At 46.4% G+C, this 23,085-nt stretch overlaps 1 protein-coding gene across 2 annotated transcripts in view; it reads right to left on the reverse strand.

The window, feature by feature from the left end:
• Positions 1–20,108, reverse strand: part of Grb10 (growth factor receptor bound protein 10) — a 147,313-nt gene extending 127,205 nt beyond the window's left edge. For both annotated transcript variants that reach the window (XM_090332843.1, XM_090332842.1), the window contains exon 1: positions 19,903–20,108. The gene's annotated coding sequence lies outside the window, so the exon portion shown is untranslated. The remainder of the gene's footprint in view (positions 1–19,902) is intronic.
• Positions 20,109–23,085: the final 2,977 nt, after the last annotated feature.

A 23,085-nucleotide genomic window follows, 5' to 3' on the forward strand; every position in this document is an offset into this window, starting at 1 on the left:
CTGCCCGCTGGTGCTCAGCGGCTAAGGGATTAACCATCTCCATCTCCAAGATCTTCTTCAACCTGCAGTTGACAAAAACAGAGATCAGCTGAGGAAGTAGGGTCTGGCACTGCTGTATCTGCAGAGGCAGGGAGGGGTACCACAGGGCCAGAGATCTAGAGGGCATCGTGCACCACCCCCAACTCAAAAGACACCCAGTGATAACAAGACCTCACATTTTGCCTAGGAATCCTCCTGATTGCTGAGGCCAAAGCTATCTTTAACACACTACAAGGCAATCTCTCTTTCTTCCCTCTCATCCTAAGTGCAGGCTGGAATTTTCTAGAGGCCACAGGACATGTGACTGGATGTAGATGCAGTTGGAAAAATCCAGCTACCTTCTAAAGAACGACATTAAAAAGGATTTGGAGAATGTAAAACAAAACCATTTACTCTTATTCACAGTTTCCTTATTTTTGGTGAGGGGATCAAAAAAAAGTTTTATTTTCCTAAGTAACATTACCTATAAATATAATATCTAATGGGTTTGTTATTTTTAATGGAATCTTTTTAAAAAAATGTTCTGCTTTAATTACCTAAAACGGTTAATATTAAAATAGGAGGCCACATGACCACTGTTCTTTGGGGGTCTTTGCTCATTTTTACAAGTGTCTTGGGGGGTAGGTACTAAGATCAGTTATAACCACTGTTGCTATATATAGGTCTCCCCAATCCTAAGGCTTGTTCTCCTGGGACTCATGACCTCACCTAGCACCCAAGACTTCAAAGAACACCCATAGACAGGATGAAGGATGCCAAGCCACCACTTGTGGACAAAGATGGGCATTGCTCTACAGAGAACGCTTTTATGGAGTAAGACTTCTGAGAAGTCTTCTTCATTCAAAAGGATTTTTCTTTTTCAAAAAAAACCACACTGGGTTTCAGAACTTTTCACCTGAGATCTGGCCACCCACATGAACATCACTACCAGACCACGTTCAGCAAGCTGAGCATGCAACCCTAGCAGGGCAGGGTGGGGCGATACATTCCATTCTCCTCCTCAGGGGACTAGCAGGGGGCCCAGGAGGGTCTGTGTGTTTGAGAAGTCGCTCAGCTGCGCTCCTTGAAGCCTTATTCTACTTGTTGATTCTGGCAAGATGTATAGCTCTGTCATTTAGAATGCTCTTCCAAGGCCTCCCCAACTAGCCCCACAAATGGGGAGAGACAGAAGGAAAATGTCATACGTCCAGTATTTCCAGTTTCCAGGCAAAGTTCTAGCCCTGGCCCGGGGTGAAGTGCAGCCCGCGTGACAGACTGCCTCCTTGGGGTGGCCAACACCCACAGGCGGCCAGAGCTTGTCCATCTTCCCTCAGCCTGTGTGAACATTGGAGCCAAACTCAACAGCACGCATCAGTGCCCAAGATTAGGCCCTCCCCAACACAGAAGAGCAACTGTTCTCAACTTGTACTGACCCCAGCTATCTGTGTCCTTCAGTTCCAACTGTTGGAAGTTGAGGCTGCTGCCCGGGAAGAGGAATGAACCACGAGGTTCCAGAGAACAACTGTGCATCCCAACCCTCCCCCCTCACCCCCCTCCTCCGCTGGCCCCCAGAGCTTTAGCACAATGTCCCCTTCTGCCCATGGCCAGCACTGAACATAGCACTTGAAGGAAGATCTATTTCTGACTTCTGAATGCAAGCCATACTCTCCCAAATGAGGCAAGGACCTTTGTCATGCCTCTTACTTGTATTCTTGAAGAAAGCGTATATTATTACCAAGATTTAAAAAAAATCTCCCTTCTTTGGGAAGGCAATGGTAATCCTAAGAGTGTTACAGAGTCAGTCTAACTAGAATGTCACACCTATGTCCTAAACCTCGTGCTAATCTAAGATTGACAGAAGGCAAGTGCAATGAAGGTACATATCTGGTCAGATGTCCTCACTCATCACTGTGGCCACTCCAGGGCCTTGATCGTCCTGACATACAAATAAGGAATAGGGCTGAGGGTGAAGCTCAGACGAGCATATGGCAAGTTGGAGTCAGCACAAACTGAAAACAGTTGCTCCTCTGTGATCAGGAGAGCCTAATCTTGGGCTTTGGCATGTGTGAGACCTTGAGTTTGATGCCTAGCAAAAATAAAAATGAAAAGCAAGAATAAAAACTGGAATTGAATTATAAGAATCTTGGTACAAGATTTCCTCCACGCCAATCCCCACTTCCAAAAGGTCGTTTGTATCCGTTTCTCCTCACCATGACAAATACCGGAGAAGACAACTTAAAAGGAAGAAAGATTTATTTTGGCTCATGGTTTCTGAGGTTTCAGTTCATGGTCGGCTGGCTCCATTGCTATGAGCTTGTGGTTAGAGCATCATGGCCGAGGGATATGTCAGGCAGTCTGGAAGCAGAGACAGGAAGAGGCTCTGAGAAACATACCTCCAGAGACTCTCACTCCTCCTATTGGGTTCTGACATTTACAAGTTTCCACCACCTTCCAAAATAGTTCTGCTAGTTGAGGACCAACCCTTCAACACATGAGCCTGTGGGGAAACACTGCTATACTCAAAACTCAACAACACATAAAACAACAAAATGGCTACCAACTACAAAATGGCTACCAGCTACAAAATGGCTGCTGACTACAAAATGGCTACCAATTACAAAATGGCTACCTGAGGTATGAGTGAGGCACCCTACAATCATAGCTACTTGAAAGGTTAAGATCTTAGGACCACAGTTCAAAACTGACCTAAGTAGAAGAATCTGAGAGTTTCTTATCTCCAACTAACCATCAAAAGATGGAAGTGGCTCAAGTGATAGTGCATCAGCCTTGAGGGAATACGCCAAGCAAAGAGCACAAGGCCTGGAATTCAGGTGCCAGCACCAGGGGGGAAAAATGTTACATGTCTAAAAACAAAGCTGAACTGATATTACAGACAAAACAATATTACCCATGTTCCCATGGCAGAGAGGGGCATTTTTCCTGAATCTAGTCACCTTGCAGTTCTAGGGTTCTAAGTCCTAGGACTACAGAAAAATACAGAATCCTTCTTTAAAAACTACCGCCAGGGAGTAATTTCCCTAGGGAAAGGGAACTAAATATGCATCAATCAACTCTGCCAGGAATTTTGAGATACTCACAGTTAACTTTCTTACTCAGCAAGCAAAGAAAGAAAATTTTTACCTCTAAAATTGAGAACAAATCAAGATTATTCCTTTTACTACTTTTATTTAGCCCAGTACTGGAAGCCCTAGCCAGAGTAACTAAGTAAGAAAAATAAGTAAAAGGCATACAAACTTAAAAGGAAACAGTAATACTAAAGTTAAAATAATCTTCATTCAACAAAATAGAATAAAACATAGGATAAATCTTCAGGAAAGTGGATTTAATAGTGACTCTTCGTCTTTGATACCAACATTACATCCAACAGAAAGATAAATAAATCAAACTTTATCCCCTCAAAAGTAAAACTTTTATGTATCATAAAACACTTACCAATGAAGAGAAAACCCATAGAAAGAGACAAAATGGCTGCAAATCATATTCCTGTAAGGGGACTAATATATCATATAGGATATATAAAAAATTCCTACAAGTCAATACCAAACTGCAAATTAAAAACAGAGAGAGGCTGGAAGTCTGTTTCTTATGCATAAACTACGAGAGAGAGAGAGAAAGAGAAAGAGAGACAGACAGACAGACAGAAAGAAAATACAGAACATACTGAGAAACTTACTTGGATGTGTAACAATTACCATAGCTATTATACTTACAGTAATGACATAATAATACTAATACTAACAGAAAACAAGTAGAAAAAAAGATGATACCTTCATATATTCTGGCAAGAATATAAAATGGTATAGCAACTGTTAAAAACTTTGGCAGTCCCCCCAAAATCTAAATATGGAATTACTAAATGATCAAGCAATTCCGAGTTTAGACACAGTCTGCAAAAAAAGCTGAAAGCAAATACTCAAACAGATATCTGTACAGTAAGGTCCACAAAGCCATTTCTGAATGAGGAAATCTGTGAAGACAAAAAGTATTCTTTAAGTTGGCTAGGAAAATGGAGAAGGTGGAAATAGGTTGATAGGACATATGGTCACAAAACTGTTCTTCTGGAGGACATGAATCATTTTCAAATTGACTACTGAAGTGGCTAAACATACCTGTAAATGTTTGGGTTTGATATTTTATGTTAATGTATGTATCTTAGCCTCTTGTGATACTATAATGAAATACCCAAGAGGGATAATTATTAACAGAAATTTAGGCCAGAGATAGCACAAGTGCAAGAGCACTTGCTTAGTAAGTGCACAGCCTGAGTACTGCCAGGCAAAAAACAAAGTATCAAACATGGAAACTTACTTCTTGCAGTTCTGTAGGCTTAGCAGTCCAAGACCAAGGTGCCAGTATTCGGTGGAGGCTGTGTCCTCACATGAGAGAAGAGCGAAAGGACGATCTTAACCAACTCCAACCCTTTTATAGGAGCTCTACTCCTATGCAAGAGGGTAGAGCCCGCAGGACTCTCCACAGGCCACACCCCCTCAATACCAGGGCACTGATTACATCTCAAGGTGCATTTCGCAAGGGACATAGCATTTGAATCATAGTTATCCAGCCTATGGTCCTCAAAAATCTTATGTCTTTCTCTATAGCCCCCTGCCTTGCCACAGTAACACACTCAAAAGTCTAAATTTAAGAATTTCACCTAAAAAATCACCTAAATCTGGTATTGGAGAAATTCAAAGGTGTGTTTTATCCTGAGGCAAAATGTTTCCCAGCTATGAACCTGTGAAATCAAGCAAGTTACATGCAACAAGAGTGATAGGTACAGGACATACATCTCTATTTCAAAATGAAGAAACAGAGAAGAAGTAAGGGCTAACAATTCTGAACCAGATCTAAAACCCAATAGGACAAACGTTAAAACATAAATATAGGGAATAAGTTTTGATCCCCTCACCCACATTTTGGATACTGGAGAGTCTCCAAAGCATTGAGGTTCATCCCCTATACCTCATCTGTTAAGAGTCAAATACCCACAGCTATTTAAGATTGGTGAGTGTGTGAGTGTGTGTGTGTGTGTGTGTGTTGCTCCTGGGGTTTGAATTCATTGCCTGATTGCTGTCCCTGAGCTCTTTTCCTAAATATTAATACTCAACTACTTGAGCCATACACATATACATTTATTTCCAGCTTTGGGGTGGTTAACTGAAGGTAACTATCTTGCCTAGGCTGACTTTGAACTGCAAACCTCAGATCTCAGCTTTCTAAGAAGTAGGGATTACATTGATGCCTGGCTAAGTCCAGTGATTTGAAAATTATCGTATCTCAAGGAGTCTCTGCCAGTGGGGTATCAATTGCCTGCATCCCTGACCCCAAAGCTCTATTAAGGGAAGCCAATGCTGTGTTGTGAACACTTTGCTTAGAGAATTTATCTATTTAATATCCTAATTCACTGCTTTTTAATTCTGCATCCCACTAAGCCCAAGGGCACAGATATGGTACAGCCAAGTTCTTTGTCATTTTCTTACAAGTGTGCCCCTTTCTTGTAGCTTTCCATAAAATTCTCTTATTCCTGGCTAAATCTCATCAGGAGAGGTATTATCCATTATTCTACTAGCACTACATTACTCCAACTTTGATCATTTCTAAAAAGACCCAGGCTCTCTTCACATGGTCTGAGCCCTCATCAGAATCAGCCCTCGCATTCCATTTATTTTTCTAGAACTTCCAAAGTGTTCCAGCTATGACTCATGACTCATTTCAATGCCATGTCCCCATTTTTAGGTATTAGTTATAGTAACACCTCATTCTCGGCACAAATGTCTTAGTCTGTGTGGCTGAACCAAAATATCACACACTAGATTTTGAATAAACATAGAAATTCATTTCTCATAGTTCTAGGGACTGGAATTCTCAAGTATCCTCAAAGGATCACTCTCAGCTTCCAAGATGGCATCTTGCTGCCTCCTCCACAGGGATAGATTATCTCCACATGTCACAAGAGCAGAACAGAGCAGCCCCACCCCCACCATCCCTTTTATTAAAGCCCTAATCCCATTCATGAGATCTTTGCCCTCCTGACCTAACCACCTCACAAGGGCTCCAACTTTTCATACTATCACAATAGCCACCAAGTTTCAACATATGAATTTGGGGTGCTGCATTCAGGTCATCAAAATGTTAAGTGTATGCATACAAAAACATACCCAAATTGACAAATCTATGAATATACTAATTGTTACTAAATCACACATTTTAAATTTAAACAGGAAAACTATAGAGCATCTGAATTGCATCTAAATAAAACAGGTTTATTTTTGAAAGGCAGGCAGCGATTCTACCAAAGGCCACCTCCATAAATACTCAGCACAAAATGAGTTCTATGTTCCCTAAATTTTGAACCACCACAGTCTATCTTCTTAGTTCAAAAAAAAGGCAGGACTACCCATTCAAGATTCAAAAGGATCCATATCTTCCTAAACATGTTCTATCATCTTAGAGAAAAGAAAAACCACCAAGTAAGCCCTAGAGAAAGCTCCCAATTGTCAAAGCAGGATGCTTCAAATATGTACAATTGAAATTAAGTAGGGGCACATTTAAACAATACCACTTATGAACAATGTAGGACTACTCACAGGAAAGCTTTGGCAAAAATTCCTAGATCAAGTAAGAATGTTATTAATAATAGCTCTTAAAGTATGAAGTGTCCTTAGAGGAGAATTTCTAGAGAAAAAGGAACTAAAGAGAAAATGGAGGTATCTGCGTCAAGTCCTGACTGTACAAAGCATGGGTCTCTGGTGAGCTGTCCTGGGGAAAGGAAGAATGGCAAGTTCCACACCATACCACACCATGTATAGAAGCTGAACTTGAACATGACCCCTAGGAGATTGACATACATGATTCAAGTTTAAGAAGCACTCTTTTCACACTGAATGGCAATAGATAATACTTAAATTGTATTAGAACTGAAATGTACTATCTCCTTTAAGACACTAAATAAATAAAAAAATATATTAATAATCACCATAATGATCCTTCCTTATGGTTTCAAATTCTGTGGTCTCAGTTAACTGGGGTAAAGCAGTGTATGAAAACATTAAGTGGAAAATTCCATAAATAAATAAATTGTGCCTAATTTATAAATTAGACTTTTTTTGTAGGTGTGCATATATAGGAGGAAACCATAATACCTAAGACTCAGTACCACTACAGTTTGAAACTGGAATGTTTCCAAGGGCTCGTTCGTGTGTTAGAGGACTAGACTTACACCTTAGAAGGTGGTAGTGGGCCTTATAGAGGGTTTAAGGTCCTTGAAGCGAAATATAGAATGCTGTTGGGGTGCTCACTCTCTCTCTCTTTCCTTCCCACTAATCATTACCCCCAAGACCATGATGTACTGTGCTGCCACAAGGCCAAAAGCAAGGAAGGCAAAACAGTTACTTACTGAAACCATGCACTAAAACAAGCCTTCCTTCTTTTTAAGCTGATTATCTTTAGTATTTCTTGCTAGAATAGAAAGCTAACTTGCACAGGTACTATCCCATAGCCTGCAGCCTGTGGGGGTCTAAGTTCATCTCTCGTGGATAAAGAACAACTCTTACACCCCTGTACTCTACTGTTGCATCATCCTAAGCCAGTCCTTCTACTCAGTTTCCTTCCCAACACTGAAGGATTTTCACTGCTTCAATCTTAAACGGGACAGGAACAGACTTAGGGAGACAGCCTAACTCCTCAGACATCTGTTGAATGAGTGTCAGGAGGTGTCCCTGTCAAAAGGCATCAGGGCACTCCTTGGAGTTCTCACCTCACCTAAGTGCTAAACAGCCACTCAGAGCTGCATTATCATCAGTAAGAAAAGCAAATCATAATAATAATAAAAAAAACTAGTCATCAATATTCCCTTTAACAAAATGCAGGAGCCAGCACCCAGATGAGCACTGAAGAACAAAGCTCTCCCCAACTTAAAGGGACCTTTTACAAACTCAGGATCCTCTCCCTTTCAGTGCCAACATCTAACACCAGATTCTAGCCTGGGGCACCTCCATTTCAGTTTAGATGGCTCTAAATGCCTGCAGGCAATTCCACACAGACCAGGAATGTTCCACAAGTTAAGTCCTAGACCCTCTGTGTGGGGAAACAGAAAATAAAAGAAAAGCCAATATGCCTCATGAATACAGCCTGTTGCCCACTTCCTAGCCAGAACTCAGTATTTTCCTGAGCTTTTAACTTCTACCAAATCTTCAGAGGAATGAAATCCGCTGCCCATGGAAACTGGGAGTATTTTTCCTGAACAAGTCCAAATAAGACCTTCATGGAAAAAAAGGTTGAGGGGTGGATAACATTTGGGATGGGTTAGGGCTTTATGGGTCATTTCCAACTATGGATAGACCTTGACTTACAAATGCGGTTATGTCTCAACAAACCCACCTAAGTTAAAAATACCGTGAGATGAAATACATTTCCCTGAGCCAACCTATGGGCACATCACAGCAACTCAGTATACCACAGAGGGTCAGTTGTTCCTCCTCACGATCGTGTGGCTGTCTGGGAGCTGTGGCTCACCTGCCTCTGCCAAGAATCACAACAGAGGACTGTAGCATGTATCACTAGCCCAAGAAAAAGATCAAAACTCAGAACTCGAAGAACGGTTTCTTGCTGAATGCCTACTGCTTTCACACCACCAAACACTGGAAAATTACAAGTCAAACCAGAGCAAGTCAGGCACCCTCTGGAGTGAATTCTATGGATTAGGAGTAAATAGGGTCCATCACACTAATTTTGGATGCCACAAGTGGCATGCCAACTGCCAGATCTGCTTTTCGGTGTCCTGCATCGGGTGGAGCCGGGTGAGCCCTGGGGATTGAGCCAATTCCTTTTTTAAGTATGATCGAATAAGAGAGAACAAGAAGGCCCACACAAAGACCTCTCTTATGACACATGCTTCCAGACCTCCCTGGGTCCAGAGGGCTCAGACTGCCTCCACACCACCCCTCTTTCTGCCCTTGTCCCTCCAGTGAAAGCAGTAACTCTGCCAGATGGGAGCTGCCAACTTTCTGACCTAATCACCAGAAGGCCACGTGGTGACAAGGCCCAGAACACAGCATCTGTCATCCAGCATTGTGCCCATTAAGAGTCACCTGGGGTGTATGCCTCTCAGAAATGGTGGGGACTCCATTTCCCAGGCTCAGCAAGTCAGCTGCACTGAGCTAAGTGGCAATACCCGTGAAACAGTGAGTGTTCAGAGCTCAAACCATGAAATTGCTGTTCTTTTCCCACATAGTCTACCACCTGGGCATCATCAGAGCAGTCTGGAAGGAATGTAGAACTGTGCCAGTCCACATGAGTTTCCTAAGACCTTCTCACTAAGTCATAGGCACATACTCCCAAGAGGCCGCTTGGCTTTTGGGAGGACCACAAGGGCTGAACGTCAGTGAGTTCAGACTGTTGCCTAAATGTCACCTAATTCTAAAATTCAAAAGATGCTGTGTTCTCTAAAAGTTCAGAAGCCCCATTCTCGGTGGTAATTACAAGAGGGCTGGAGGAGTAACTGCTCATGGAAATGCTTGGGAGAGGTTTGGAAATATAAAATAACTTCACTTTTTTTTTAATTTCACCAAACTGAACCTGGTCTTGTCTTTTTTGAAATCCCTAGTGAAAGTGCTACAAATTTCATCTACTATCTCCCTCCACACTAAACTGTTCACCATCCTCGATTCTTCAAGATGGGAACTATTTCCTTGATTTCCAGAAACAGGGAGGGCAAAAAACACAAAGGGATTCAAACCCACGTCTACCCCCATGCCCTGGCACCCACCCCACACAACTCATCTTGTTTCCTTGCACAGGTTCTTGGAAAAGATATAAAGTGTCCTTAGCCATCTTTCTTCTCTGGGAGAGAGGAAAATCCCAAGAATCCCGTCTTCCCCTTGCCTACCACCTCCCTCCCTCATCCTTGCTCAATATGTTTAAAGCACAGTGGGGCCAGAACTCAAGGAGTAATACGTGGGGCCTGTTCCTTCTGCAAACCAGGACAGGCCCTACCAACCAGGAAGGAAAGGAGCGGTTGAATGCAGGCAGTACACAAACTCGCCTAGCCACCAACAGGTCAAAATCCCGCAGTCATTTACTGCACTGCATTTAAGTCCTAAAGCTAATGACGACTACGAAAAACACCCACTTTTTACTCGCTGGCCTGGGAGTGAGACGGTTTCCTAGCACAGTCCGCGGTGATCCCAGACAATAGCTAACTGGGTGCAGGCTCCTCCGTCTGGGCCTCCTTAAATATACCAGCAGGGACTCCTGCCATCAAAGAAAAAATGGCAGCTGATGAAAGGGCCAGTCAGCTGTAAACAGGTGATCTGACTATACGCACCCACCCCCCACCTCTCCGCCCCGGGCTAGGGATCGAGGGCAAAGATCTACGCATTAGCATACTTGCGCATGTATCAGCATGCACAATTCAGTAAACTCCATGGAAAACATAAAACTGATGACAAAAAAAAAAATCTTCCTCGTTCAGTTCTCCTTAACTGCTACCTTCCTTGAGAGTAAGGAGGTAGTTCCCCCCCACCCCCCGTTTTGGCTGGATGGGTACGCAGTAACAAGCTGTGTTTTCCTAAGGCTTTTATGCCGGACGATATTCCAGCAAGGTTTAAAAGACGATCTAGCAGACGATCGGCATTCCATTTTTAACCGAGAGAGAGAGAAAACATAATAAAAAATTAAAAAAACACAAAACAATGTCCAGTTACCCCGGATGCCCGTCTCCGCGCGCTCCCGAAGCTAGCCGGTCCCCCGCACCGCTGCCCTGCACTTGGCTAAGCGTGGATGCGACGTCTCCGAGTTCGCTCGCGCTTTTCGCGGGTACAATTACTATTTGTTACATAATGTTAAACAGTTAGGATATTCCCCCCCGCCAAAAAAAACAATAAGGTTACATAATAGCGCTTGACGGCGAACACCCCCAGAGGTTCTCGCGATCCCGGACAAGCCCGGCGAGCCAGCGAGCCGGCAAGCGGCGGCAGAGCGAGCTGCGCGGCACGGCTTGGCGCGGCCGAGACCGCCAGGCGTTCGCGCTCGCTCGCGAGCTTGGCCGGCGAGCTGCCGATCTCGGGCGCCCGGGCGCACCGCGCAGCAGGCCAGTCCTTCCAGGCTGACCACCATGACCTTGGCTGGTCTCCCCTTACCTCCGGACACCCCCCCCCCCCAACAACGCATCCCGATGGCGGAGCCCACCTGCGTACCTGGAGCACCGGCTAGCGCAGCCTTTGCCGCACGGGGTCGCTGCGTGCGCGCTGCCGGCCGGAGGACTTCCGAGCCCGGCAGCGCCCGGCGCATGGACAGCGCTCGGCAGGCATGGACAGCTCCCGGACTCGCGGCTCGCCTCGGTTCTCCAAGGCTCGGCCCCAAGCCGGGGCCTGTAGCACAGGCAAACCGAACGCGAGGCCGGAGCTGCCGCGTATTTCAGGCGAACGCGCACGAACAAGCTAAGCGAACCTACACACCGCCTCCGGGGACGCCATCCCGGCAAGGGTGCGATCCCGCCCCGCCTCCCGAACGTGCCCAACTGGACCCACCCCCATCTCTGCACAGGTGCCGGGAGGCCTGCGCGGCCGCGCCGGTCCCGGGTCCTCCACCGCGCTCCTCGGCTTCCAGGAGACCAGGCAACCGTGAGGACCAGGAGGACGAGGGACGCGGCTGGGTCCTTGCGCACTACGGGAACCCCAAGACCGAACCCATGTGACGCAGCCACGCCCCGAGGCCCAGCGGGGGCCCTCTGCTGCCCAATCCCCGGATCCCTGGTTCTCATGGCAACCCTGAAGAACCTCTTGCTCCCTGCAACGCTTCCTCCCCTCCCCCACAGGCCCACTCCACCCTGATGGGCAAGAACGCGCTGTCTGGCCGCGCTTCTGCCGCGGAAAGTCCTCCATGTCCACCCGTTAAACCGCGTCAGGAGCGCGGGGCTGTGTTCCGGGTCCACCAAAGTCAAGAGTGCCATCAGTAGAGACCTATATCAAGACCGGCTCCGGGGAGGTCGGGGGAGAGGAGGTCTGGAGGAAAGATGTGTGTGTGGGGGGGTGAGTAATCAAGGCCAGCTCGTCCTGGGTTTCCAGGATCGTTTTCGCTTTATACCACTTCCCAAAATGCCAGAACAGGAACAACCGGGAAGGAAGAGGCTCGTTCTGGAAGCCATAGGCATAACGCTATTGGACATCGGTGAGAAAGTAGGGTCCCCTATTTACATAGACACAGCAAGAAAAACAGTATGTATCAATACATGCTAGTCACCTTACACACACACACACACACATACACACTTGCAACAAAGGAAGCAAAGAGGGAAATTAGTTGTCATTTGTGATCTTTCTCTCTCTCTCTCTCTCTCTCTCTCTCTCTCTCTCTCTCTCTCTCTCTCTCTCTCTCTCTCTCTCCCTCCCTCTCTCCCTCTCCTCTCTCCCTCTCTCTCTCTCAATATCTCCCAGGCATTGGTTTCAGAACCCCCACGGACACCAAGATTCCCCCAATGCTCAAATCCCTTATATAAAATGGTATGTTTGCATATAACCATACATATCCTTTCTGTTTGTGCTAAATCACCTCTAGATTCCTTAAAATACCAGATATGTATAAATGCTGTATGAATAACATTAACACTGTATTGTTAGGGTATAATACTGAGAAAAAGTTGAGTACACAAGCAAATTTTTATGAATACTTTTGACCCACAGTTGCTGGAATTTGTGGATGCTGAACCACAAATACAGAAAGCCAACTGTACATAAATACAGCCTATAATAAAGGAAGTGGAAAAGGGTTGGAGATCTTTTTTCGTGACTTTTTACAAGGGCACAGAGCTGGTAAACAGTAGCTTTTATACCTATCAAGCAGAGGATACAGTGGGAGAAGCTAGGTGGCAGCAGGCACAGCCAGAGTCAACGGGAAGCAACAGACTTAGAAACTGAGGTGCTGTCATGTGTTCTGCAGAGGTGGCCGGAAGCTTCAAAAATACCCATCTTGGGCATGTGTACAGAGAAGCAGAAAAGTTGCCCATAAGCCAACAGACTGGGAGGTGGACTCAGGTTCCCTAAAGCATTGAAAGAAACCATAGGTGATCACCCTAGGGCAGACTCAAAGGGGGTCATGCCCCTCACTGTAAAGTAGATAGACAAAAGCAGATTTGAGCAGGTTCTGAGAATAGGCCACCAGCAGGGTGTTAAGCCCAAATCACAAAGCAACAAGCCCTTCTCTCAGTCTGACCACAAACAGCCCGCCCAGCTCCTTATCAGCAAAGGTGGGAAGGCTGGAAACTCTTGCTGGAGGCCCTCTTCAGTGGAGATGATTCAAAGTACCTACCACAATGCAAAAAAATATAGTTGGAAGCACAGGATCCGACTCAGAGCTTCTAAAAGAAATCACCCTCGGTGAGATTAGGTGACATACTCAAAGCCTAGAGCAAGATACTGGCTGAAGAATCTGGGTTCCCTCTGCAGTCAACCCTGCAAAAGTGGCTTTACGTGTCCGTAAACCTGCTCTGAGCCTGGAGGGAGAGCACCTTTGTCTAAAGAGCACAGCCACCCTCCAGGCCTATGCCTTGTGACCCACTGGACACATTTTGATCTGTCACAACAAGAAGAGAATCTTTAAAAGACACCCAAGGCAGTGGGCAAAGGGTAAATGACTGCATCATAAGAGATGAAAGCCTAGGCCGAAAGCAAGACACAGAGCTTGGTATCTCAGGATCTGTAACCACCATATATTTTGAGAAATGGAGGAAAGGTAGAGTCCAAAACAAGAAGATGAGTTGGCAGTCTAAGGAGCAGTGAGACCTCGGGTCCTCAGTCCAGCTACCATAAGCAGTAAAAATATGGGACTTCTTTTGTAGAAATGAGACAGGTCTCTGGGCAGGGGTTGGTAGGCACAGTCAAGCCTTTGGTCCCAGGCTAAATACCTGGGTCCAATGAACCCTGAGTACCATTTCTGAGGGAAGAAGCCATCAGGTCAGGAATGCCCACACCACAGTCCAGACAGGCATGCATCTACAGAAAGCGGGACACAGTGACCACTCACACAGCTCAGTCTGGCTTTGTAGCCATGTGCTTCTGAAGTAGACGGCCAGAAAAAGCCTCAGATGTCCACACAAAGCCTCTAACATGAGAGCAGATGAGCCTCATTCTCAACCCCCTGCTGCCTAAAGACAAGTGGCTGCCTTAACATTTTTTTAGAGAAAACTATCTTCCACTTATTAATTTATATTCAGACAAATTAGCAACTGTGGGGTTAGAATAAGGACACTTTCATCCATGTGAGACCTCAAAAATGTACATCCTTTGTCTCTTTCCTTGGAAGCTATAATAGAAATGTTCTCCATCAAATTTTGGGAATAAGCCAAGAAAGTAGAAATCATAAGACCCAAGAGAAAAAAGCAAAGGGCATTTCCAGGATGACAGAGGTGATCCCAAGTTGACAGCTGTGCAGGGAGCCATCAGTGACCAGCTACGTGGCCAAAGGGCGCCTAGGAGATAGCTCACAAAAGATAAAACTGAGAGATTACATAATGCAATCCCAGATTCACACAATTAGGTAAGTTTGGGAGAACACAGAGGTAAGACAGATATTAAAAAAAAATCTAAGCCAAAAAAAAATGAGGGGGAGGAAAACTCCAAGAGGAAACAAAATTTACTACAAAAAATAATAAAAGTCTTCATAGTATAGTACATGCTTCAGATATGAGCAGCATTGAGAAGACTGCCACCACTCTGCATTCTTATGTGGCCAAATTTACCAAAAGAGATGATGGGGGAGCAGGGAGAGTCAGGGCAGGAGAGGTAAGAAGGTAAAATAGTTGCCCTCTTTGGGAGAAAGTCAAGGAAGCAGTTGAAATACTGGGATGTGGGAAGGTACACTGTATTAGTGAAACCTTTGTTTAGAACTTCTGATAGTATACACAGTGAAAAAATCAAATTAAGTTGAAAGAGAGGGTTAAAAAGTTGGCTCTGGGAACTGAGGAATTGCAAAAGGCCAGGTGACCTTCCAGATGAACAGAGTGGTGCCCCAGGGATACCCTTGGAAGCAGAAGCAGTACCCCAGCTGCAGAGAGAGGCCCTCAAAAGGGGCTGCCTGTGTCCACACAACCTTGTGGGCCCCAGAGCACAGAGCAGGGCCAGGCAAAGCCTGACACATAGGGATGACCCAAGAAGGAAGCAAGGCACTTTGCTTCCCACCTTCTCCCTCCTCGTAGGCTCCATCACCCCAATAAGGAGATGCAGGCCACGGCGCACAATGTTCTCATCTCTCTAGGAACATCCTGGAGAATGTTCTGTGAGATACACATGATTTTCATCGAAAGAGAACAGACAGATCCCTAGAAATGGCAACTGAGAGGCCCTTAGAAAACTAGCACACCACAGCATGGACTTGGCCACAACCAGCCAGGGTGAAAAGATGGATGCTGCTGGGTTTGGCTGACGCCACCTGTGAGGAAAACGAAAGGTTTCCACTCAACATGGAGACCTTGTAAAGGCAGCACTCCCAAGAAGGGCCCAGATTAAGTGAGAGATACTTGCCTCACTCCAGAGGCTTCTATGGAAACCTCTAAACTTAAAACTTTACAAGGCACTATCGGTATCTTTAGGTCACTAAGCTTTAGAAAAGGAACATGCTAAAATTATTGCTACGGGTGAGTATTTCTTTATCTGAAGTTCTTGGGATTAAGAGGATTTCTTGTTTAGGTGGGTTTTTTCCTGTCTTGTTTTATTTTGGACTATTTGCATAATGAGATACCTTGGGGATGAGACTCAAGTTTAAACATCTTATTATATACACATAGACTTATTTTTAAATAATTTTGTGCCTAAAATAAATTTTCCACTTATAGCACCAAATTTCAGACTTTTGAACATTTTGGATATCCAATTTTCAGATTAGGGATACTCAACCTATATTAGATTTCTGGCATTATAAAAGGGTTTGTATTATAGAGTTCCAGTTGATCGCTACCACTTCTAGGGATAAAGTTTAAAAATTTTAATAAGGGGTTAGAGGGTACAACTCAGTAGTAAAGAGTTTGCTTAGCATGAGTAGGCTGTGGGGTTCCAATTTCCAACAGCACACATATACACAAAGGAAGGAAGGAAGGAAGGAAGGAAGGAAGGAAGGAAGGAAGGAAGGAAGGAAGGAAGGAAAGAAAAAAAGGAAAGGAAGGGAGGGAAAAGGAAGAATGGAAGGAACTAAGAAATGACATAAAGCAAACCTAACAAGTCCCTCTTGGCCCCCTGTGTGATAGGAAGAGAGTGGGGAATAGATCTTCCAGCCTCTGGCATAGTTCTTCCTTTGTTAAGAGACCCATAGAGCCCCCAAGTGATTCACCTGAGGGCACATAGATGGGCAAAAGACAAAAGACAGCAACCCACAATGCTGTATTGCAAGTGAAGATCTATCTAATCCCTTAGCTGTGCCTAAATTCTGGTGACAGAAATAGCCCTCAATAAGGACAAACATGCATGGAGCTTTCTGTGCCATGTGCCTTGTTAATAGGAAAAAGACATGAGAGGGGGGGTGACAGAGAGGGGGAAACAGAGACAGGGTGGGGGGAGATGGAGACGGGAGAGATGCAGGGTGTGGGGGAGAGATAATTCCATAATTTCCACTCTATAGTTGAGGCTAGTTAAGGCTCACCAGGCCAATAAACACATAATAGAACCAAGAGTCAAGCCAAGGCAAAGTGCCTAACTGCTGGTGTTGTCCAATGCCCTGGTCAAACAAAGCATAACAGGAATGGAATGGTGGGAAAGGTATTTCCTCTCTAGCACATATTCCCATTGACTGATGGACATTAACAGCCAAATCTGCTGTGTTGCTGGGCCCAGATCAAAAAACAAGTTCCTCATATTTAGAATCTGAACAAGGAAAATCTTCCCAAAATCCACATAAATGTTCTAGCATGGGCAAAAGCAGAAAGAAAAAAAACACTCATTGCTACTTGAGATTGTTTTTGATAATTCTAGAAAATGTTTTTTGTTGTTGGAATCTTGAAGGAAAACCACACCATCTTTCATCCCATTATGCTAAAGAAGTTTGCTTTTCTATTAGTGCGCTGATGGATAGTTTTAACCTTCCTGCTCTTTTATCAGGCCCAGTGATTCTTAGGAGGGTAGACAAAAGCCTCCAGGGCTCAGTTCAGAAGCACTCCTCAGACAGAGTCTGAGGGTATCCTGTAATAGATACAGCCCCCCCAAAAATGTGTAATTCAAATACTAATATAAATTCAGTACTGTCCAGTGCTTGAATGGATTAGAGCACTAGCAGGCAGAACCAAATCCCAAGGCACCTTGCTTTGCCAGGCACGGACAGGTAGCTTGACTGCCTCAATTCTTCTATAACTTCCAATATTCCTAAATTGAAATTCATTAGAAAATCATGAAAAAATTGTGTGATGCAGCCAAAGCAGTGCATAGAGGGAAACTCTTAGCTTTAAGTGATTATATTAGAAAAGATAGTGCCTATTACAGGACTGGGCTGCCCTGAACTCCAGTTATGGTGGCAACCACAAATCATTCCAGCTCTGGCTTTCCAGTCCAGCAACAAAGAACATTCTGACGAATCCGACACTGCTCCCCAAAGGCAACAGATACCAGGCAATGTGGTAGTTCCCAGCTTTTCTACTTAAATGACAATACCCTGCTATACGGAATTCATAATTTCATAAATACCAAAATTGTTTTTCTTTTGAAACAAAGAAAAATTATTCTTTGTTCATGACTTTCCAGGTTTCCTCTTCTTGGAAACAAAGAAAATGAATCACAATTTCAGGAACACCAAAGTTGCTGTTTCTTTGAAACAAATTGTGTTCAAGTACAAAAAAAGTAAAAAGTATTGATAATGGCTCCCCCTATATGGCAAAAGGCACTGGACTAAAGACGCATTCCAGAGCGTCTAAGTTCTGGGACTGTGGCTGGCAAGGCAAATCTCCAGATCATTTCTCTTTCAGAAGCCAATGTGCTTTTGCAGAGGTGTAAGACACACAGGAACAAAAGAAATCCAAAACTTAGACTAAGGTTAGTTCTAAGCTTTGTTAGACCTCAGGAAGGCCCATTCACCTCCTGATCCTTGGTTTCCAGATCTGTAAAATGGGGTCCTGGGGTGTCTATACCCTGAATTAAAAAGAACAAGGTTTTTTGGAAAGTGTCTTGTGAAAAGCTACCAAAGTATCAGTGGCTTACTTCTCAGTTACTGCAATGCCTGCTGGGCGTGTAACTCTGTCCTCAAATTCCCTCCTCATAATCTGGGGATTGGCCTAGGCAGTCTTTCTTTTACAAATACTCCCAGAAAAACTCAAATAATAACTTTAGTAAGTAACTCTAGAGTTTTGATTTTTAACCGAAAAGGGGGGGAAAATCCTAGACTTCAAGAATCATTATGGAAGCACTTTTGACTTCGGGGCTTTTAGGCAAGTACTGTGAGAAAAGAATTTACTAAAAATACTCTCCTAAAAGACAATTCCCCATTGCCTTTTAGCGCGAAGAGAATTTCTTCTTCTGCAGAAGAAAGCTAGCGTCCACCTAATCTGTCCTCCTGGAAAGAGGAGCTCTAGGTCAATTCTTGTTAAAATATTACCAGCTCTGGAGTGCAAACCCTGTGTAAACTGTGTTGCTGCACTAGCGACGTGAGTTCTTCATAAAGAGTCGTGAAACGTGAAATGGAGCACCATTTTTGAAACTCGGGGGCTCCAAACGGCTGAATCAGCATTTTCTGAAACAAAGTCTTCTGGGCCTGGCCTTTTAAAACAGCGGCGAAGAGAAAGTTGTGCAATAATCGCTCATTTACTCACAAGCGCTACTTGTTTTGGTCTTTTATTTGCATCTCTTCAATGAAACACTTTGCAAAGAAAACATTCTTACAAATGCATGCTAATAAGAAAGCGTGTTTTAATAATACTATTTAAAAAAATCACCTGTGGCTCTCTCCCACTTTACCCAACCATTCGGTCAAAGCAAACAATAAGAAGTTCGCCTTTCTTCCCAATCTCAAGAAAAGACGAACACAATAAAAAGTAAAGAATACCCTAATTTCCATAACGCACATGCTCCAGGGCCCTGGCCGGGCAGGCATGGGAAGAAGGGAGGCAATCAGCAAAAGGCGGAGAGTTGCATCAGAAATTTCCTTCTGCAAACGGTACCCGCTCTTATCACGTTTCCACGGCTGGCGGGCTGCTAGTTCGCGAGCCCTCAAACTTGAAGTTAAGGCCCCAGCGGCGGGTGAACCGAGCCGCTCACAGCATCAAGGGGGAGAAAAAAAGAAGAAAGAGAGAAAGAACTGGGAAAGGAGAGGGGGGGGGAAAAAAAAAAGATCCTCCGTCCGAGGCCGGGCCGCGCTCGGGACTTGGGAGTGTCTGGCACCGCTGCCCCGCCCGCCTGGCGCGCGCGCCGAGGCCCCGCCGCGCAACGGGGGCACCCGGGGCTCCAGGGGCGCCCACCCCTCTAAGGGCGGTGGCCCCCGAGAACGCGGCCTTGACCGCAGCCCCCGCCCCAACCCCCCTAAGCCGCTGGCGTCTGACAAGATGGTTCAAGAATGCGCTGCTCGGGCTCCACACCTCCCCCCAGGGGTCGGGAGCGCAACGGGGAGAGCCCGGCGGGGACGCCCGGCCCGCCCCGGCCCCGCATCCGACACCCCAAGTCCCGCCATCCCCCGCCACCCGCCGAGGGGGGCTAGGGGGACGCCGAAGCCCCCAGCCCACAGGCGACGCCCTTCCGCCCGCCTCGCCTCCGCGGGGCCCGGCGGCGTCCCCAGCCGCGGCCGGCCGGCCAGCGCGCAGACAATGACGACGCGGGGACCCGCCCGGCCCGGCCCGGCCCGGGGCCGCGGGGCGCGGACCACAAAAGTAACTTGCCGCCGCGCGCTCCCCGCCCAACTCCCTACCTGCCGCGGCACCGCTCCTCGCCGCCTCCGCGTGGCCGCGGGCGGGCGCAGGGTCCCCACGGGGCGAAGGAGGTGAGTGGGACGGTCCCGGACGGCCCGCGCTGCCGAGGGCTGCACGGAAACTTTGGGCTCCCGCTGGTCACAGACAGTCGAGCCTTGCCCGCCCGACTGGCCGCAGCTCCCTTCCCTTCCTGCCTCCTCGGGGCCTCCCCACCCCCTCGATGGGCTTTAAACTCTCGCGGCCCCGCCCGCCCTCCCCGCCTCCGCCTCCGCCGCCGCCTCCGCCTCCTCCTCCCCCGGCCGCTTTTCCTGCTCCTCCTCCCGCCGCCCGCCGCCGCCCGGACCGCTCGGCGTCCGCCAGCGCGGGAGGAGCCGCGGCCTGGGCGCAGGGCGTGGCGCGGGGGGCGCGGGGGCCCAGGCCGGGCAGCCGCGGGGGCCCGAGGCTCCTGGAGGCTCCCGCCCCGAGGCCAGCGCGCGCGGGGTCCCCCCCCCTCGACACACACACTTCTTTCTTGTCTTGCGGGACCCCTAGACGCCGGACCGCGCCAAAGGCGAGGCTCCCGCGGCCGCGCCGGCGAAAGACAAATCGGACCTGTCCCGAAAGGCAATTTGCAAGCGAATTGTTTGAAACTACAGAAAAAGAAAAAGAGAGGAGGAAAAAAAAAAGTCTGCACTGTTCAGTCCAAACCCAAGCACACGAGCGAGCGTGCGTCCGCGGGGGCACGAGCGGGACGGGCAGCCGCCGCCAGACCCGAGGTCGGGGCCGGCGGTCCCCACGCCCCAGAACAGGAAAACGTGGGGGTTTGCTCACAACCAGCTAAGGTCTTAGGGCCTCACCTCTCTAAGCCTCAGACTCCACGTCTGCTCGTGAGTATTGGGAGGAAGGGAGGAGGGAGAGGCCCTTCCATTTTTCCCCCCTTCTGGACGCAAGCAGCCAAGCTTGAGTGTCCCAACAATGGCCTGAAAAGGATGTCCTGGGGATTCAAAGAAGTCAGACCTGAAACACACATAAAGTGACTCCTGGACGGGCTCCTGAATTCATGAGAAACCGTCCGCTGGCAGCATGGCCCTTCGTGTCTGTAAGGGGTCGAGATCGTAATGCACACAGGATAACAACCATGTGGGGGTCTCCTCTCTCTCTCTCTCTCTCTCTCTCTCCCTCTCTCTCTCTCTCTCTCTCTCTCTCTCTCTCTCTCTCTCTCTCTCTCTCTCTCTCTCTCTCTCCCTCTCTCTCTCTCTCTCTCTCTCTCTCTCTCTCTCTCTCTCTCTCTCTCTCTCTCTCTCTCTCTCTCTCCTCTCTCTCCTCTCTCTCTTTCCTCTCTCTCTCGTTAGAAACACAGATGTAACAATAACTTCCCTTGATTGAGCAGACGCTTTGTGTGAAACAGTCGAGGACTTTTGTATTCACCCCCATGTCGGCCCCTTCCGAGGTGTTCCACGGAGTTGGCTTCTGTGTGGTGTGGGAAATCGAATCTCCAAGAAGTTAAGGAACTTGCAGAAAGTAAAATGCTGGGCAGACATCTGAAGCCAGGTATTGTCCCGGAGCTCTTTTTTTAGGGACCTTTGTTAGAACTCCTGCTTCTTAGCAGTGGTTGTCGCCCTCCACCCCCACCCCCACTAAAGACTGGTGTAACCAATGGAAAGGTCATCCCTAGGTCTCGCTGAAATTTCTAGCTTTTTGTCTAATCTCAGCAACAGGTAAGAGGAAAAAGCAAAAGAGAATGATGAGAGGGAAAACTTAGATCCTGGAAGAAAGGCACACAAAGGACTGGGATTGTCTTTGAGGGACTCAAAAGAAAAAGAAGAGAAACTGTTGGGGCCAAATTTTTGAAATCTTTAAAATCTTTAAACCATGTAGTCTTATGCCTCTAGGGCCAATCAACAGTTTACTCCTGTGCGGACAGAAAACCTAACAGGTGAAGAGAGTTTTGTAGATGTGTGGAAAGCTACATAACAAAGCATACTATTTTTTTTTCTGACTCCTTTATGGGTAAATTCCACACAACATGTTCCCTTACTCCTCTTCACATCAATAGAGGGATTCTTATTTTACAAAACTACAGTGTAGTTACAAAGCTCATGAATATATATTGATATTTGTATCGAATCTAAGTTCACATTCTAATTTTTTTAAGGAGATGGGATGATAGATTGTATTGTATTTCTTTCCCTTCCATTACAAGATCTAGTCTAAGAGTCTGGAGTCAGACAGTGCCTTTAGCTGTCCTACATCATGCAGTCTCAGCTATTACTATTAATTAAACTGGATGGAAGAGAAATAGCATCAAGATTTTCCATGCTGGCATTCATCCCTAGCCTGGGATAGGCCCTCATCCCCACATTTCCCTGTTTTCTAAAGAGCTTTGTGGGAAGAGCCCATTTGAGGTCACTCTCGTGATTGTAGAAGCTGCATTGGTTCAGCTTGCCTGTCAGGGCCATGCCAATCCTAGGAGCAGATTACCTTAATACCAAGCCATCCTTCAGTCTCCAAATGCCTTCTGCCCACCTGCTCTTCTGCTGGAGGCTGACAGCCACACCTGCTGTACAACCACATAGTGGATACATAACCCTGGAAACCCCAGCCTGCTGGAGCAAGACAGGTTAGCTTTGTACTTCACAAACTTTACCAGGGGAAAATGTATGAGCTGGACTTAGGTATCCGGACAAGAAAGAGGATTCTGTGATAGCAAGGAATTCAATTATCCAAACAAGAGCTAGAAGCCTCATTCAGCTGAAAGTAGAGAATCTGATAGAGTCTAATTTTTAATTAGTAATGAATTGATTAACATCTGTCTCCCCCTTTGACTAAGCGTAGTGCCAGTGGTAACCATGCACCTTCTGCTTGTGTCTTTCTGGCAGCGGAAGTCTCTGGCACAAAGAGGGCACTAAGAATAAGTTCTTTTGGGAAAAGAGTATCATGCAAATGAATTTAGCAGTGTTGTAAATGAATAGAATAATGGAATGACCTGCTATGCAGTCCGTGTCCTCTCTCACACTGCCAGTGACCTTGGCAATGGAAAGAGAACCCAGTGAATGGCTTCCTTGGAGTCTGATGCTCTGAGCAGCTGTGACCCTCACTCCTCCTCACAGGGACCACAGCGAGTCATAGAGTCCTGGTGGCTTAAGCTATGATGCCATAGAACTGCAAAGAAGAGCTGGAACTGGTGGTGATCAGCCCTCTGA

The sequence above is a fragment of the Megascapheus bottae genome, chromosome 5, assembly GCF_031878675.1.
Source record: "Megascapheus bottae isolate mThoBot1 chromosome 5, mThoBot2.hap1, whole genome shotgun sequence".
NCBI lineage: Eukaryota > Metazoa > Chordata > Mammalia > Rodentia > Geomyidae > Megascapheus > Megascapheus bottae.